This window comes from Limulus polyphemus, unplaced genomic scaffold, assembly GCF_000517525.1.
Source record: "Limulus polyphemus unplaced genomic scaffold, Limulus_polyphemus-2.1.2 Scaffold5237, whole genome shotgun sequence".
NCBI lineage: Eukaryota > Metazoa > Arthropoda > Merostomata > Xiphosura > Limulidae > Limulus > Limulus polyphemus.
Window position 1 is genome coordinate 17,147 of NW_013670847.1, and position 9,118 is coordinate 26,264.

The following is a 9,118-nucleotide window of genomic DNA, read 5'->3' on the forward strand; positions in this document are numbered from 1 at the left end:
CCATCTTAAGATGGAAACGCATGCAAATGTGGAAGGTGTCATAGAGGACATCGACATGTTTTTTGCTTCAAAGCCAAGTGATTTCTTTATGCAGGGCATTAACAACCTGATTGTAAGTTGGACAAGCATCATCGATAAGAATGAAGACTATTTCATTTAATAAATGTTTTGTTTTAATATATAAGTTGTTCGGGTTTTTTTCATCAATTTCTGGACAACCTAATATTTTTGGTGCCCACCTTATTTTTCAAGAATTCGATATAATTCTAAAGAATAAAAACTAGGCAGTGACAGACACAATGAATAATCATTTAACCCTTTCAACAGAATTTTCTGCCTGCACTGCAACAATTCCAATAGCTTTGTTTTTCTCACATTTCTGGAAAATAAACACTACCTTCAACATATGCTCTGTTTCTACTTTTTCAACACAATTCGTTTTTACTATAACAAACTTTTTAAAGCTACTTAAACATTAAAATTTATGAACTTGATCTTAATATAAGTTATAAAATAAAACAAAAAGTTAACACTAAACCAATGTTGTTAAAAAACATTTTTAAGTATCTATAGCTGGAGATACACAGAGTAGTTGAATTATTTTGCGTGTCGATGGGTTAGTTGACCCACTTTAACCCTTTGACTACTAACATAGGTTTAGATTACATGATTTGGTTTAGCATCTTTTAACTAGAAAACAGTCATGATGGGCTTTCCTCCCGTGCCTCCCATTGGCACAGCGGTATGTTTGCGGGCTTGCAACGCTAAAAACCACGTTTCGATACCCGTGGTGGACAGAGCATCGATAGCCCATTGTGCAGTTTTGTGCTTAACTACAAACACACTTTTCTCCCCACTCCGTCACTGCAGATACATACCTTAAAACTAGGAAGAGAGAAACACAGATGAACTATGTCTAAGCGACACCTTAGCAATAAGAGAGAAACACAGATGAACTATGTCTAAGCGACACCTTAGCAATAAGATTGATAAAGTTATAATTTCATTAAATTTCGTCATGACAAGAACTCATTTTATTTCAGATATAAAACCTAGAACTTGAGGTAACAATAAACACTCCTAAAACTGTAAAGTTCGGCCACAATGTCGAACTTTAAATGACAGTAAGCTACATATTCTAGCACACACGAAAGTAGAAGAGAACAAAACTTGAAATTACACACAATTCATAAATGGACCTTTAACAAAAGGTAAACCCAAGGTCTAACAGGTAACTAAAGTGTAATATATATATATATATGAATGGTTTCATTAGAATAATTTCACGCAAGAATACGACAATATGGAGATACTAGAGTCAGAATGTGGTTTCAAAAATCGAAAATATAACTTAACTGTTTTTATTTAGACATAACCATTGTCTGGTCAAAATGTTAGAAATAATATCATTTACTTGTTTTTAGGATTCTCTCATTATTTCGTGAGTTAAGAGGAATGTTTTCTAAGTAATTGTAATGCACCGGTATAAAGTAGGATTTCGTGTGGTTCGGTCCTCATTAAGATGAGTGATTATACTCCACTAGTATAAAGTAGGTTTACGTGTGGTTCGGTACTCATTAAAATGAGAAAGGTTACGGATGGGTCAGAATTATCAAGATATGTTATTCGCTGGAGTCTCGATAGTGAAAACAATGAAACTGACTATGAAACTAACGGCAACAATCTCATGAACTTTGTGACGTGAAAAAAATCTCACAACAATTTCCAAGTAAAAGGAATTGCTCTAAGACAGAAATAGACCACAGTTAACAAGAGTTGTAAAGACCAAAAGGCGTTCTACGTTACACTATCTAACCGACGACATCAACATGGACCACGATTATCTATTTCAACAAGGTCAATGCTTAATTAAATGCGAAAAATGAATTTTGGTAACCTTTGTCTCTTCTATAGACCACTAGTTCTAACTACCAACAGAAGGGTAAGTAACGCCTGCACTAATTCACAAACCATCGAGATTAAACTTTTGACCAATGGAAATGTGTCACGTGATTAGATGAATCTCACTGTACATGATTCTGTATAGATGGGAGGATAAAAGCTGCTGTAGATGGAGTAATGATGTGGGGCTCATTTTTATACTACAAATAAATACTATACATATGAGTAAAATGCAATTTAGTCACACATAAGTTTTTGTGTTTTCCAAATGTATTCAATATTTTACACTAATATAGTTTGAAAGGCTAACGTGAAGAGTGTAAAATGTGAAACTGGATAATTAGTTTGATATTCTGATTTTCAGCCACAAAGAAGAAAAAAACACAGCACTTCACTTTCAGGGTTCTTTAATATTTTATTTAAATAATAATAATAATTAGCCTCTTGGAAGATGGTCATTCTGATGTAGGTTCATGAATGTTGGAATTTTAGAAACACTATTAACACAAATGATAGTGCTAGGTGTGTATGGTAGCACCTTGTCTTCACCTAAAACTCTCCGATACCCTATAGCCCGATTAGATAACCTCTAGAATACAGAACGAGCATAGCTAATATAATAGTGAATAACGTAATCAATATAAATAACATAGCTAAAAACTGCATAATGTTACTGAAGAAACGGTGGGGACAACTTGCAAGTGTAATATACAGTAAAGCGTAATATACCGTAAAAGAATCTTAATGCAAGGTTCAATCTGTAGTTGTTCAGCTCATATTAAACTTCGTGGTTATCAGCAAAAACAAAACTTAAAATCTATGCAAGTGCGTGTATGAAATCTATACTTATTGAGTTACAAACATGTTCTTATTGAGACTGTAAAAATCAAAACTTCTCATTTTTTATTTATTTTTAATAGAGACTAAAAATTCGATATGATGAAAAAAAAAAAGACGAGAGGTAATCGAAACAAACATTCAATCTTTACATTGTCACCATCTTGTTAATAATACTTCGCTACATCACTGACGTCACGTTGCATGTCATAAATATATTTTGAATTGGTTGGTTGAATGTTCAGGGTCACATATTTACAGCTAGCGGTTTCGATCTACTCCACAAAATTACGTTCGCCCCAGCTAATAAAGAATAAAGGCCTTCGGGGTCTTTTATGTATACAACTGGAACAGCGTGTAGAGCAGCTAGTCACAGTGGTTACATACCACATTAAATTATTACGTTAATTTGACCACTAGGGAGAGGACAAAAGGCGGGACAAGCCCACTGTAATAACTGTATTTATTTAGTTCAATATATACTTTCCCTAGTCGCTCGTTCCTCTTCATCTTAATTTTTCCATACACACTCACCCCCGCTACCCCCACTCTTAATGTCGTTCCCTCTACACAACAGTCTCAAAGTGAAATCTTAAATACACAAACCACAAACCGACAGATGGCTGGGCTAAGCTCTTCAAATATACTAAGGGTTCTCAAGTGTTGATATACATGTATATTTACACACACACATGCATATAGATAGGTAGGTAATGTGTGTGTGTGAACATGTTTACTTGTAAGAAAGGAGGAAACGGGATGATGAAATAAGTAAAGGGAAAAGAGAAGGCGAGAAATTTTCTAAGTCAAAGATACATAAAATGAAATCAACTTGTCAGTCTTGATGGATTATACAGTACGTAGGAAACCAAAATAATCGTCCACAAAACCCCAAGCTTATCAACTTTTGTGTCTGTACGTTCTTTGGTGTGATACATGCTACTTCTAGGCCGAGAAGGATCTGACAGTCCCTTATCTTTAAGAATAAACTCACTAATACAACTGCAGACAAAATGTTGTTAGTGGCACACCGCTGTGGGCTCAGACTGACGTGATTTCTGTAGGTTACAATTGTACGAGATTTTTCTCACCCCCTGTGATATACGCAGCATTATGTCGACTGAAATAGATTATATTATCTTACATAGAAGTAGTCTGTTTCCACGACATATTTCAAAAAATCTCGAGTCACATCGATGCAGTCTAACTTCAAACATTGTGATTGGCGGAAAAATCTTGTAGGAAACAGTTACGATTGACCATCTTTCATCGAACAACTCAAAATAACTTAATATTTTTGGATCTATGTTCTGAAAGCATACTCTCGCTGGTTTATTTCATTACTGGAAAAGATAAAACAAAAATAATACGAGAAAATTATTTAAACTTTTTGCGATATTGATAAAACTTGCGTTTGTTATGAATTATAAGTTTTTACTATTTTATATCTCGCCAGTTGAAAAAGCACAGTAATTGTAATTCATTCATAAAAATACGTTTACCCCCAATTACGGAAGTTAGAATTGAATTTATTAAATCAATATTTGTTTTTTTCTCTTTGGATTTCTTTTATTAGATGTTACGTATTACAAATTTGAATGGTCTGAAACCGAGCTAAATGGTAATTTAAATTTAATAGTTAAATTGTACTTTGGATTTCTTTTATTAGATGTTACGTATTACAAACTTGAATGGTCTGAAACCGAGCTAAATGATAATTTAAATTTAATAGTTAAATTGTACTTTGGATTTAGCAGTTAAGTAAAAGCCGATCCATAGTCAGTTTGTGATATTTGTCAACAAGGTTGATACACACAGTTTTCTTTTTTAATACAAATATGTTTTAATATACACACAACAATACAGTTTACAATAACAGTTTTTACAAATCGTTATTACAAACAATGATTTATAAACAAAAGTTTCACAAACTTACAAGCAATACAAAGTCTTCCTTTTAATCTGGAACTTCTTCGATATCTTATGGAGGGTTCACGATGAGCGAGTTAATTACGAGTTGACGTAGATATGATTCGCTTAACGGGGAGCTAGCTAGCTTTGTCCTTCGTTATTTATCGGCCACACACACACGTCGAGTTTTCCACGACGAATTTATATAATGTTTTCGTAAAAATACTAATGTCCGATGAGAATCTACTGAAGTTAAATGATTTGTAATGTTCGAACTTTGTAAAGGTTCCTGGTCAAATATCTTAAGTTTCCCGCTTGATAATCGTTATAATAATCACAGTTATAATTTCCAAAGTTTATATCACACTGACTATAGCGAAATAATAATAAATACTCTTTTTTGGCGCGTCGCGGTGGTTATATTTATAGGCGTGTGAAGAGTTTCTCGAAATGTCAGTTTTACATAACAATACTGACGCTAACACAAGCGTTTACGTACATACATATATTGTTGATTCTTACTTTCGAGAATCTTCTACAATTTTAAAGAATAGGCGGAAGTTTCACAATACATATTTAACACTATAATCTATGCATATTTCTAAATATAAACTTAATCTAAACAAACGTTGATATTAAAATAAATATATAACAATAAATTCGTCACATAGAAATTTAAATATGAGAAATTTTCGATAAAAATTGCAGTTCAGACCATATCATCAATGTAGTATTATTTTTATGATATTTGACAATCATGAATTCGATGATATTTAGTTTTTACTATAGTTTGTTTGAAGTTAAGCACAAAGCTACACAATGAGCTATCTGTGCTTTTCCCACTACGGGTATCGAAACCCGGTTTCTAGCGTTGGAAGTCCGCATACATACCGCTGTGGGGCATATTTTTTATCATTGTACATGAAAGAATTTGACGTAGATACAGTCTTACTTTTTTGTTGATGTTGTTGTATTTCAAAATTTGTAGTGCATACTCGAGAAATAGAACACTACAAGCAGTTTTATAATTTGTAGTGCATACTCAAGAAATAGAACACTACAAGCAGTTTTATAATTTGTAGTGCATACTCAAGAAATAGAACACTACAAGCAGTTTTATAATTTGTAGTGCATACTCAAGAAATAGAACACTACAAGCAGTTTTATAATTTGTAGTGCATACTCAAGAAATAGAACACTACAAGCAGTTTTATAATTTATCGAATATTCTAATATCAAACAGTTGTGTGTATTAATTCTGCGTTCTTACTTTTATTTGTTGTTAAACACAAAACTACACAACAAGCTATCTGTGCTGTGCCCACCGCGAGTATCGAAACGCAATTTTTAGCATATCAAGCTCTCAGAATTGCCGGTCAAATAAAAGAAATAGGAAATTTTGTTGAATAGATGCTTATCATACTGGCCCGGCATGGCCAGGTGGTTAGGACGCTCGACTCGCAATCTCCGGGTCGCGGGTTCGAATCCCCGTCACACCAAACATGCTCGCCCTTTCAGACGTGGGGGCGTTATAATGTGACGGTCAATTTCACTATTCGTTGGTAAAAGAGTAGCCCAAGAATTGGCGGTGTGTGGTGATGACTAGCTGCCTTCCCTCTAGTCTTACACTGCTAAATTAGGGATGGCTAGCGCAGATAGCCCTCGTGTAGCTTTGCGCGAAATTTATAACAAACAAACAAACTTATCATCCGTCCAAAACAATGAAATTAGTCAAGTTACGTTATGTTAACTACGTCAAAGTATCCAGGCGAAAAATCAGCGTTATATAACAATAATTGAAAGACATACGAAAAAGCAAAATCAAATTCTTAAAAATGGAAATTTCAGACATATTTTGAAGTTAATTTTCATAACAAAGATCAAAATATTAGAATGTTTAGCAAAACCAGAAGACAAATTCATACAAATATCATTATTCTTCACCCAATATAGCGCCAGTAGCAAAGACGTGAGACAAAAAAATACAAAAGGTATACTTTCTAGGTGCAGATGTCTTCACCAATAGTTCTCAAAAACTTGGGCGTTCATAACACTAGAATTGTGGTTTCGATCCCTGCGGAGAACGCATTGTACAGCTTTAGGTTGACCTAAAACGATAAATTTGAGCTTTAATGAAATACTTAAATAATTTTTGATTGCTTAGACAAATGTGTTTTTTTTTTGGTGTTGTATATACAAATATGTTTTCACATTATACGGAACTGCTACTATACGTTACAACAGTGTTGTTGAATTGTAATATATGTATATTTCAGACTGTGATATCTATTATCAACAGGTGATTAATTCAACAATTAAGATATATAAGCTAATTACAACTATCTAATTAGAGCCGAAGGAAGGGTAGCTTATTACAACTATCTAATTAGAGCCGAAGGAAGGGTAGCTAATTACAACTATCTGATTAGAGCCGAAAAAAGGTACCTAATTACAACTATCTGATTAGAGCCGAAGGAAGGGTAGCTAATTACAAGTATCTGATTAGAGCCGAAGGAAGGATAGCTAATTACAACTATCTGATTAGAGCCGAAAAAAGGGTACCTAATTACAACTATCTGATCAGAACCGAAGGAAGGGTACCTAATTACAACTATCTGATTAGAGCCGAAGGAAGAATAGCTAATTACAACTATCTGATTACAGCCGAAAGAAGGATAGCTAATTACAACTATCTGATTAGAGCCGAATGAAGGGTAGCTTATTACAACTATCTGATTAAAGCCGAAGGAAGGGTATCTAATTATAACTATCTGATTAGAGCCGAAGGAAGGGTAGCTAATTACAATTATCTGATTAGAACAGAAGGAAGGGTAGCTAATTATAACTATCTGATTAAAGCCGAAGAAAGGCTGTTCAAGATTTTTTTTAAACACACACATATAATGGATAATGTATGCAGCTCTAAGCTATTAATATAAAGCACAGAGAGCAGCATGGACGCCCGCATGAAGGAGCAAAAGGAGGCATTTCCCCCCCCCCCCTTACATTTCACAAAAACTTTCACGTATTATGATGTAAACTTAACATCGTAGTTAAACTAAATATTTTTGGTAATTTTTATTAGAACTGTAAATTTCTCTTTGTGTTTAAGCACACATAATACATATCATGTTAGTCTGTTAACTTGCACTGTAAAAGCTGATCCCCTACATACATGTTTTGCAGCCCCTTGAAAATATTTCTGTGGGCGCCCATAGAGGGCAGTCTTTGAAAGATAAAGTTATTATATATATATATTGTGTGTGTGTGTGTGTGTGTGTACATGTGTTTTTTTAAGAATTTAAGGATTTTTTTCTCATGATTTCCTGTTGGTGTAAATTTCCTCGTCTTTAAAACATAAAACGCTTTGTTAGAAGGTCGAATAATAACGCTCGAAATTTTGAAATAAAGCTGTAATGTATTGTCGAACGGTGTGAGCTTATTAACATCCGATTCCGTTGCCTACATATCTGTATTATGGATTGATCAATAGAGATCAAGAATCGTTGTCACTTTCAGACATCAACCGCCGGCCAGATACCGCGTGATTAGGCGTTATGTCGATACGACTTTGATCAACCAGCCGCTCTCGTCTTGTCTCTTGTCAGACGACTCCATATTGTTAGTAATAATAATAAAAGATTCTCAGACGTCATCTCTTTGTTCTGAAGGTGACGATTGGACAAGCTTTGCTTTACTTCTTCTTGTCGCAATTTTTAGACTTAACTATCTATACACGCTGTAAAATGACAACAACAAAACATTAACGTTTTAAAATTAAGTAACTCAGAGATTTTCTGTATCATACACCTAGGCAAAACACTTCGCTAGTCTGAAAACGTTGACAAATCTACAAAACGAAAAATCCACTTAAAATAAACTAAAAAAAAATTCTAATCTTCTAGTTGCAGATTTTAACATCAATCTATACATTGTGTTTCTCGTTCAAACAATTAAAAAGAGTGATTTAAATAAAATCGACCTATATAATGCGTTTCATTCATAACCAGTATCGGTTTTATTTGGGAAAATCTGTAAAGATAGTTCTAGTGCTTCCAGATAAATTGTGGCAGTGTTTTTGGAGTTTTAACATGACCGTTTCAGCTCTAAGATTACGATGGGATCCATGGAGACCCTGGAAGTTCCTTACCCAGTTTTCTATACTAGTTGTGACACTTGTGGGTTTTTGATTTTGTTGGTTACAGCATCCCTAACAACGTATGAGTCACTCATTAAACAAACAAAAATACCATCAAATATTACAGTTAATCCAACTACTGACAGCAAAAATTTACTTTGTATTAGTGAACGGTTTAACCCAATTTGTTTGTTTGTTTACAACATGTGGACCTCCCGGTAGTGAACGCTATAAAAATAAAACGGTAATTCCAGGGTTAATTACTTATTGGTGTTTTTAGATGTATATCACATTACTGCCAAGACAGTTTAGTACATACATGTGTGTTTA